The 9,879-nt window shown below is 37.6% G+C and overlaps 1 non-coding gene across 1 annotated transcript; it reads right to left on the bottom strand.

The window, feature by feature from the left end:
* Positions 1-4,276: 4,276 nt before the first annotated feature.
* On the bottom strand, positions 4,277-4,383 carry LOC141603596 (small nucleolar RNA R71). Its single transcript, XR_012525460.1, has one exon. It is a non-coding gene; the product is annotated as a small nucleolar RNA R71 (small nucleolar RNA).
* Positions 4,384-9,879: the final 5,496 nt, after the last annotated feature.

The following is a 9,879-nucleotide window of genomic DNA, read 5'->3' on the forward strand; positions in this document are numbered from 1 at the left end:
CTATTACCATTTTGGATTATCTTCCAAAATCTTCAAACATTCAAAGTGGAATGTCTCCTCATAGTTGCACCCAAAACAATAACCCTTAAATCTAAATAATATATTAACTAGATATATTAAATAGATACATTAAATTAAATCTAATACTATTTCAATTACTACTTTAGTAATCTAATTAGGATATTAGAATTTGAACAATTTTTGATCTAAAACTTGTTTTAGAGAGAAGAAGATTAGAAGAGAGAGTAGAATGAATAATGTGCATATGATAGAAAAATAAGAAAACAACCCCCTTGTTTTTCTTATGGGTGGCCGGGTAGATGGGGTTTGGTGAGCCATTGCATGGCTATCACCTTTTTCTTTTTTTGTTATCAAAATGTTTAGAGTGAAGGCTAGGATATTAGGGTTATGATTGTGTTTGCCATAATCAAATTAATAAACATAATTCACCCTTCTAAACCCTTAAAAACCGGTCCATGCACATAAAATGGAATCCATTTTATTTTGTTAAATTTGTCAATTGTATTATTGTGTGACATGTGACATATAATGGATCATATGTCATTTTAATGCATATTTAACTTATTAAATATCATTATATAAAAATAAATCATATACAATAAATTAACTAGTAATTCATAATTACATGTAAATAAAATGGGTCATGTTAATATAATAGATAATATTTTGTAATTATAATTAACCATTCATTCTTATTTTAATTGTTTCACAAACATTAAATAAATTTTAGTAATATAACATATTAATTACTTAAATAAATCTTATCTAATCGAATTACAATAAGATATAAATTCTCACTCACAAATATAAATTGTTCAATTTTTAAGGAATTAATTAACTTGTATCATTATACAATTAATTAACTTATCTATTAAGGGAATTGTCCTATAGGTGTGACCTTAAGGGATCAACTGATCACCACCATCAAACGACAGTAATGTCAAACTCTAGTTAGCCAATTATTACCGATTAATGTTGATCAGTGGACTATATAAATTAATCATCCCTTACGTATTCTTATTATGAGATTTAAACATGTGATCGCAGTATTTTCGAGGACACATACTCCAACAATCTCCCACTTGTCCGAGATAAGTGTGCATCACCAATTCTCTGGTCCTTTTACATCATCTCCCACTCAATGGAAAGTGTCTTACAGGTCGTACTTGCATTTGATCATATCTTGAGTGGTTTTCTTGATCTGGAGAGTAACTGTCTGACCGAAATTATCTACCTTAGATACCTTCCGAGCATGGCCACGCATTTTCAGTTCACTACTCCTCGAGTGGCCCTGAGATTTAAGATAACCCTGACAAGGGGTGGACAATTCCTATCGCACTATTCCCTTTGAATAGTCAGAGGTCATCATGACCCAAGAGATGCCCATTTGACCTCAGTAACGAAAATCTTATAGCATAAATCAAAGTCACTCAGAAACTGTGCCACCTTGGGCGAACAATCTCTAGTAAAAGAACTGACTCAAAAGAATACTATAGTAGCTCTCGCCATGACCCATGCTTTATAAAAATTACCAGAACTCTATAAGCGGTCACTGCCCGACAGAATGTCCCATACAGTCTGCCTATGTGATCGACTAGTCATCTCTTATGACTCTATGACACTTGAACTTGCCATCAATTGCATCACACTTTAGTCACTTGGAGATGTCACCTCATATGAGCAACTAAGGGCTAATACTATGTTAATCCAGTTCAGTTTAATAGGGTTCAACGTTGTCCTTACAACCTAATTGGATATAACAAAGTAATAAAAGAGTTTTTAATAAAACTCAAACGATGAATGCATTATCACAGATTGATGTGACTCATATTTGAGCACATTTAGTCCCCGAATTAGCCTCGTTCCTATGCTTTATAGTGCATAATTGGGTCATTTACTATCTTTAGTTATTCATTTTGCATATTCTTTGAGGTTTTGTTTCCTTGGTAGGAGAGGAGTGCAAACCTTGCATTTACATGGCGAAATGGAGCTAAATTGATCGCATCTAATGATCAAGAATCAAAGAAAAGACGATACTAGAAGGCCTATGCAGATAATATAGTATATTGGGCAATGATGAAAGGATCCTTGCATCCTCAACAACATCCCCGCGGATTGTTGAGGAATGAAGAGAAAAGAAGTGCGTGACCCAGGATCCGAGCGGATTGCCAGCAATCCGGGCGTCTCCCTGCACCACAATCCGAGCGTCCCGAGCTTAAGACGCTCGTCTTGAAGCCATAGAATCCGAACGTCTCCCCTAATGATCCGCTCGGATCTCCTGACAGAACCCACCGTGCCAGCACCAAAGCTGCTCGGGATGAGCATATCTATATAGGACTAGAAAAACTGAGATGCTCATATCCTTGGAGAGGAGCATTTTCTCAACTTTTCTTAAGGGTTTTAATAGTCATTTAAGCCCGTAGTAACCCTAATCCTTGTACCTAATCTTTAGTATAAATACACCTTTGTACTACCTAGATTAGCATGCTCTCTTAATCAAGTTGTAATCAATTAGTAATCTCATTTTAATCTTGTAATCAACTATTAATCTAGTTTTAATACAAATCTTATTCCTTAATATTTCCTTAATTTCTTTATTGTTCATCATTTATTTTGGGTAATTAGAATATTATTTCGGTTTATTTGGAGGATTGACAACCTTCCATCAATCATCAAGTACTTCTATTATTCTTTGCTTTATTATTGGGAATCATCTTCATAGGTACAATTCTCTCTTAATCCCATTAATTATTGTTAATCATTTTCATTTGTTCATCATGTTTTGCCTTGCTAGTATGATTGACAACCTTGTTAGCATGTTAAACTTGATAATGAGTGAGTAGTTTCCTTAGCTAGGGTTAATGGGGAATTAGGGGAAATCAACATGGGGATTGATTCATGCTTATTCTAATATGTTTTCATAATTAATTTGCTTGCTTGTTGTGATTCCAACTTATGCACATGTTATGTTTGATGAAATACGAGCCTATGAATCCTTGCATTTTTTACCCATCACCTATCTTTTCAATGAGATTTGTAAGACATAAACCAACTCGAGTCTCATTAGACCATGCATATAGTTGGATATATAGGAAGGACTAAGTCGACTTGTAGGTGTTGTACAATCTAATCGATTCGGCTCCGGGACCCAAACCTTCTTAGGGATTGTAAGATATACACTAACTCGATCCCATCACAACAATAAGTGCTTGCATCTAGTAGAGAACATGTTTGTATGATCAACTCTCATGAATCCCCTATCAACCCATGACACCCTAGTGCTTTTAATCAATTGTTTACATGTCATTCTAATCATTTTGCTTGTTATTATTACTTTACTTTTTTATTGTTGATTAGTTTTAATTGATCTCCTATCTCAACCCCAAATTGTGACACCCTAAGACACGACCATTTACAATTGAAAATCCTACATCAATACCCGTCCCTTGGGATCCGACCTTTACTTACCTCTTTACTAAGAGTAGTTGGTGATGTTACAAAAATTGTTTTGGTTGGGTAACTTTTGGCGACGAGTTTAACTTTCACACCAAAAATGGGGACGGTGTTAACTTGATTTGATTATCCTTAATTGTTTTTAGTTGTGTCTTTATTTACCTTGGGGAAGTCAATCTCCTCAAGGTTGTTCTAATTATTTTCAAGTTGTTTGATATTTTGCATGTCTAGGAGATCACAAGGTAACTTGTTACCCATTGATCTTGAAATCGAAAGAACTTTGACCAATAATAGAAGACTTGCTAGAAATACTTTGAGAGGTATTGGTGAGATTGTGGACATTAAACCAAATAACATTGAGTTCATCAACCCTTTTGTAAGAGAAGGAGAGGATAACCCAATACAAAACCTACCACAAAATCAACCCACAATGCCTAAATTCTCATCACATTCCGTACCAACCGAGGAGAACCTACCAAATGGTACTCCTACACCACAACATTTAACCGGTAATTTCATTGCCGAATCCGCATTCATTCAATTAGTTGAGAGTAGTCAATTTGGAGGGATGCCTAGTGAACACCCTCCTTCTCATATGGAGACTTTTTGTGACTATTGTGATGCGATTTCTCAAATCGGAGTTACTCAAGACCAAATCCGATGGGTCTTATTTCCTTTTTCTTTGATTGGTTCCGCGAAACAATGGTTGAAGAGCCTAGATAAGGCTACTCTTAGTATTGATTCTAGGAAGAAATTGGCACTTGCTTTCAACAAGAAATTCTATCCTCCGGAAAAGACTAACATGTTGAGAGCCCAAATCACCGGGTTCAAACAAAGGGATGAGGAATCCTTGTATGAAGCATACGAGAGATTCAAGGACACTTGTCGATCTTGTCCACACCACGAACTTAGCGAGTGGTTCCTTGTACAACAATTTTGGAATGGTCTATACGAAGACTCCCAAAACATTCTCAATACGGGATCAAATGGTATGTTCACCGAAGTTGATGACAATCAAAGATGGAACAAAATTGAAGAAATGGCAGTCCATAAATCACAATATAGTAGACCTCGGAAGGCTACTAGAGTAGGAAAACATGAGGTGGACTCCATTACTCAATTAGGTGCTCAACTTAGTGCTCATATTGATACCATTAATTTGAAGTTGGAGAAGGCCATTGCTAAACTTGAGGAGGCCTCCAAATCACCCAAGCAACATGTTAATGCTATGGTGGCATCATCATCAATTCCAAGTGGAGTATGTGAGGGTTGTGGAACTTTGGGACATGACCAAAGTGTATGTAGGGGAACAAGTGAATGCTTTCCAAGCATACAAAATCTGCACCCCTTATTCCAACTATTATAATGAGAACACCAAATTCCACCCCAATCTTTCATACAAAAGTCAAAATGTTCAAAACCCTCAAACATACACCCCACCTCCAATGAGAAACCTAGCTCAAAGACCCTTTTATAATCAAAACCAAAGTTATCAAAATCAACCTCCATACAATCAAACAAATGACCAAGGTTTTGATGTTCAAAAAGCGGTCCTCCAAATGGAAAAGAACCAACAAGAGTTTTTCACTCAAATGCAAAAGGATAGCCAAGCAAAAGACATCACCATCAACAACATACTAGCTCCCACAAAGATGTTGGAAACCCAAATGTCTGAATTAGCATCTTCTAGTTCTTAAAGACAAAAGGGGCAATTACCACCTCAAGGTAATCCCCCAAGACATGAGTCGGTTAGTTCCATCCATTTGTTGAGTGGTATAAGGTATGAAGGGCCGAAGAGGCCCATTGATGAAGATGTTGTGAATGCTAGTGACAAGGAAAGAGTTGTGGAAAACCTAGGGAAGAAGAACCCACCATTTAAGAAGTTTCAAAGAAGAATGAAGAGAAGGCTAAGGAGAAAGAGCCTATTGTGATTAGACTTCCATTCCCAAGTGATCAAGCTAAGCCTAAGTTTGATGAACAACTTGGAAAGTTTATGGAGATTGTGAAGAACTTGGATGTCTCAATTCCATTTACGGAATTAATCAATCATGTTCCGGCCTATGTGAAATACATGAAAGATATTCTTAAAAAGAAGAAATACATCATAAAGCTAGAGACTATTGCGTTCACTAAGGTGAGTAGTGCCATCCTACAAGGAAGTTCACCTCCATAACTAAAGGATCCGGGAAGTTTCTCTATTCCATGCACCATTGGCGACACTACAATCAACAAAGCTTTATGTGACCTTGGGGCAAGTGTGAGTGTCATGCCATACTCGGTGTGCAAAAGGCTAGGAATGGGAGAGCTCAAGTGCACTAATATCACACTTCAAATGGCGGATCGATCAACGAAGAAACCTTTAGGGGTATGGGAGGATGTGCCGGTCATTATTGGCAAGTTCTTCATCCCGGTGGACTTTGTTATTGTTGACATGGAGGAAGACTCCAAAATTCCTATCATTTTAGGAAGACCTTTCTTACACACCATAGGAGAGGTGATTGACGTGAAACATGGAGAGCTCACACTTGAAGTGGGAGATAAAACACACTTTTAACCTTGATAAGACAATTAGATCTCCCCGCTTACACGAGCCATGTTTCATGGTTGATCGTTGGCTCGTCGGTTTTGTTACTTGTCGTCAAAAGTTACCTAGACCAAAACAATATTTATAACTTCAGAAACTACTCTACTTTTAGTAAAGAGGTAAGTAAAGGTCGGATCCCAAGGGACGGGTATTGATGTAGGATTTTCAATTGCAAGTGGTTGTGTCTAAGGGTGTCACAATTTGGGTTGAGGTAGGAGATCAACTAAACTAAATAACAATGCAAACAAAGTAATGAAAGCAAGCAAGATGAGATGTAAACAATTGACTAAAAGTACTAGGGTGTCATGTGTTTATAGGGGATTCATGGGATTTGATCATACAAACATATTCTCTAGTAGATGCAAGCAATTATTATTGTGATGGAATCGAGTTAGTGTATATCTTACAATCCCTAGAAAGGTTTGGGTCCCGGAGCCGAATAGATTAGATTGTACAACACCTACAAGTCGACTTAATCCTCCCTATCCAACTATATGCATGGTCTAATGAGACTCGAGTTGGTTTATGTCTTACAAGTCTCATTGAAAAGGTAAGTGATGGGTAAAAAATGCAAGGATTCATAGGCTCGCATTTCATCAAACATAACATGTGCATAAGTTGAAATCACAACAGGCAAGCAAATTAATTATGAAAACATATTAGATTAAACATGAATCAATCCCCATGTTGGCTTCCCCTAATTCCCCATTAACCCTAGTTAAGGAAACTACTCAGTCATTATCAAGTTTAACATGCTAACAAGGTTGTCAATCATACTAGCAAGGCAAAACATGATGAACATATGAAGATGATTAACAATAATTAAAAAGGATTAAGATAGAATTATACCTACAAAGATGATTCCCAATGATAAAGCAAAGAATAATAGAAGTACTTGATGATTGGTGGAAGGTTGTCAATCCTCCAAATAAACCCAAATAATCTTCTAATTACCCAAAACAAATGATGAACAATAGAGAAATCAAGGAATGATTAAGAAATGAGATTTGTATTAATGCTAAATTAAGAATTGATTACAAGATTAAGAGAGTATTATGACTTGATTAAGATCCTATTAAGATAACATGATAATCAAGGTAGTACAATGGGGTATTTATAGTAGAGATTAGGTATAAAGATTAGGGTTACTAAGGGCTTAAATGACTATTAAGACCCTTAAGAAAAGTTAGGGAAGTGCTCTCCTCCAAGGAGATGCTCATCTCCGTATTGGTAGTCTTCAAGTAATACGCTCGCCCCGAGCGTCTTGGCTGAGGGACGGTTGGTTCTGGAGCAGAATCCGAGCGGATTGTGGGTCGGGACGCTCGAATCATGGGGCCTCAAGACGAGCGTCTTGGCGTTGGGACGCTCGGGCTGTAGTAGGGCGACGGTCGTCCTGGGCACTGCGACGCTCGGATTCCTTCACAATCACTTCTCTTCTTTTCTTTCTTCAACAATCCTAGGGTTATTGTTGGAGATGCAAGGATCCTTTCATCATTGCCCAATCTACTTTATTATCTAAGTAGGCCCTCTAGCATTGGCTTCCCTTTGATGCTTGGTCATTGAATTCGATTAATTTAGCTTCATTTTGCCATGAAAATGCAAAGTTTGCACTCCTTTCCTACCAAGGGATCAAAACCTCAAAGAATATGCAAAACGGGAAACTAAAGATACTAAATGACCCAATTATGCACTAAAAAGCATAGGAACGAGGCTAATTCGGGGACTAAGTATACTCAAATATGAGTCACATCAACCATTATAGCCGAGAAAGTGATAGGAAGAAGTTGACATCTTAATGCAAAGGACAAGCTATGGGTAATGAATCACCACCCATATGGGAGAAGAAAGTGGATAATCTCCAAGATGCTCCATCTAAATAGCAATAATGTTTAAACAAGATTGAGAGCTTGAATAGCTCACCACCACTCATGACAAGAGATGAAGAAGGCCTCATTGGCCATAATGACAAGAAGAAAGAGGAGTTGTTCTCATCAACTCATGACACTATTGGGGAACAAGTAGATGAAGTATGCGGTCTATGGGATGATGAGTTTGAAGGGTTATTCAACCCATATATTGGTAATGCTATGACCCAAGACCAAGGCTTTGGTGACCATGTTAACTCAAGTCACCACAATGAAGAACAACATATGCAAAGGTCTATTGAAGATCTTTATAATGACAATGAACAAGACTTCGACTACTTCTTCAAGGGGTTGAGCAACATCAACAACACCTTGGCTATGCCCCCTTGACATCTCATATATGAATGAGAGTTTGGTGGAGTCCTCCCTAAACCACCATTTGTAAATATACTAACCCCTTAACTTGCATTTTACTTATTGTATTACATTTTTGTCAATTTTGGATTTATATTTTTATGCTTTGATCAAGATTATCATTTTGAGAGAAAGTGAGGGAGGGACTTATATGTTTATTCATGTATAGTGTTTTGACATATTGTGGGGATAGCAATTGCCTAGGCTATCCAAGCCTTCGTAGTGCCCCCACAATGAAGATCAAAGGAACGAAGAGGGAATGACTTGGGTTACAGAATACCCACAGGTGGAACTGAATCCGTGAGGTATAGGGGCAATCCGAGCATCTAAGGAAGAATCCGATCGTCTTGGCTAAATATCCGAGCGTTCTGAGAGAAAGACGCTCGTCCTGAAAGAGCTGGAAAGGAAATTTTTTCTCTGACTGAAGATCCGAGCGTCTCATGAGAAATCCGCTCGTCTCAACCAAGACGCTCGTCTCAGTGAGGATCCGCTCGTCCTGCTTCTATTAAAATCTGGGATTTCTCCATGGCCAAGAATCCGAGCGTCCTCAACAGAATCCGCTCATCTCCTTACAAAAAGACGCTCGTCTCCTACTGAAGACGCTCGTCTCAGTACGGGTTGTATTTTCTGTAACTGGCTGACAAAGAATCCGAGCGTCCTATGTTGCAGATGCTCGTCTCCCCTGCTGCAATACAAAATCACGGGATTAAAACCCTCTTTCCCATTTCATTTCCTTCATTCAAAACATAAACACACATTCAAAACCCTCGAAACCTCCAACCATAAAAATCAATTTTCTCAACCAAATTCACCCAAATCAATTCCAAACTTCCTCAAAACTCAAACAAATCACTCCTCTATCAACAAAAAGCCATTCAAATATCCAAATCTTTAAAAATTGAATCGATTTTCTAGGGTTAAAGGCAAATTTTGAAAATCTTAAATCGATTTGGGATTCATTGAAGCTTGAGGATATTAGAAGAATTCAAGGAAATCATTGGTTGTTGATACATACAAGGAGAAGAACAATGGCTAGGACCAAAGGTGGAAGCAAGGCACCTACAAAACCAAACCTTTCCAAAAGACAATAAGCACTTCATGCTTCAAAGGCTTTGGTAGTTCAACAAGCAAGAATGGAAATTCAAGTAACTCCTATTCTTATGGTGGAAGCTACTACTTCTATCCCGGTTATTGAGCAACTAGAAAAATATCCGGAGGTAACTTTCACATCCGATTCTCATAGGAAAAATTTTGTGTCTCTTGCTAAGAAATCGATTTTACTCACCAAGTTTATTTGCCAAGATGCCTTGACCAAATTGGGTATCCTTGAAAGGACCAAGAACTTCTTTGAGTCTATGGGGTTGCTTACATTGTTTGATATGCAAGAATTGACCTACCCCTCCCTCACCTTGGAATTTCTAAGCTCATTGAAAGTTACAAAGGTGGACACTCGAACGAATATTGAATTCCGCCTTGAGAATGTGGATTGGAAGATGTCCTTTAATGAGTTTTGCAAAGTTTTCGGTCTTCATAATGACTCGA

This window comes from Silene latifolia, chromosome 9, assembly GCF_048544455.1.
Source record: "Silene latifolia isolate original U9 population chromosome 9, ASM4854445v1, whole genome shotgun sequence".
In the NCBI taxonomy this organism is placed as follows: Eukaryota; Viridiplantae; Streptophyta; class Magnoliopsida; order Caryophyllales; family Caryophyllaceae; genus Silene; species Silene latifolia.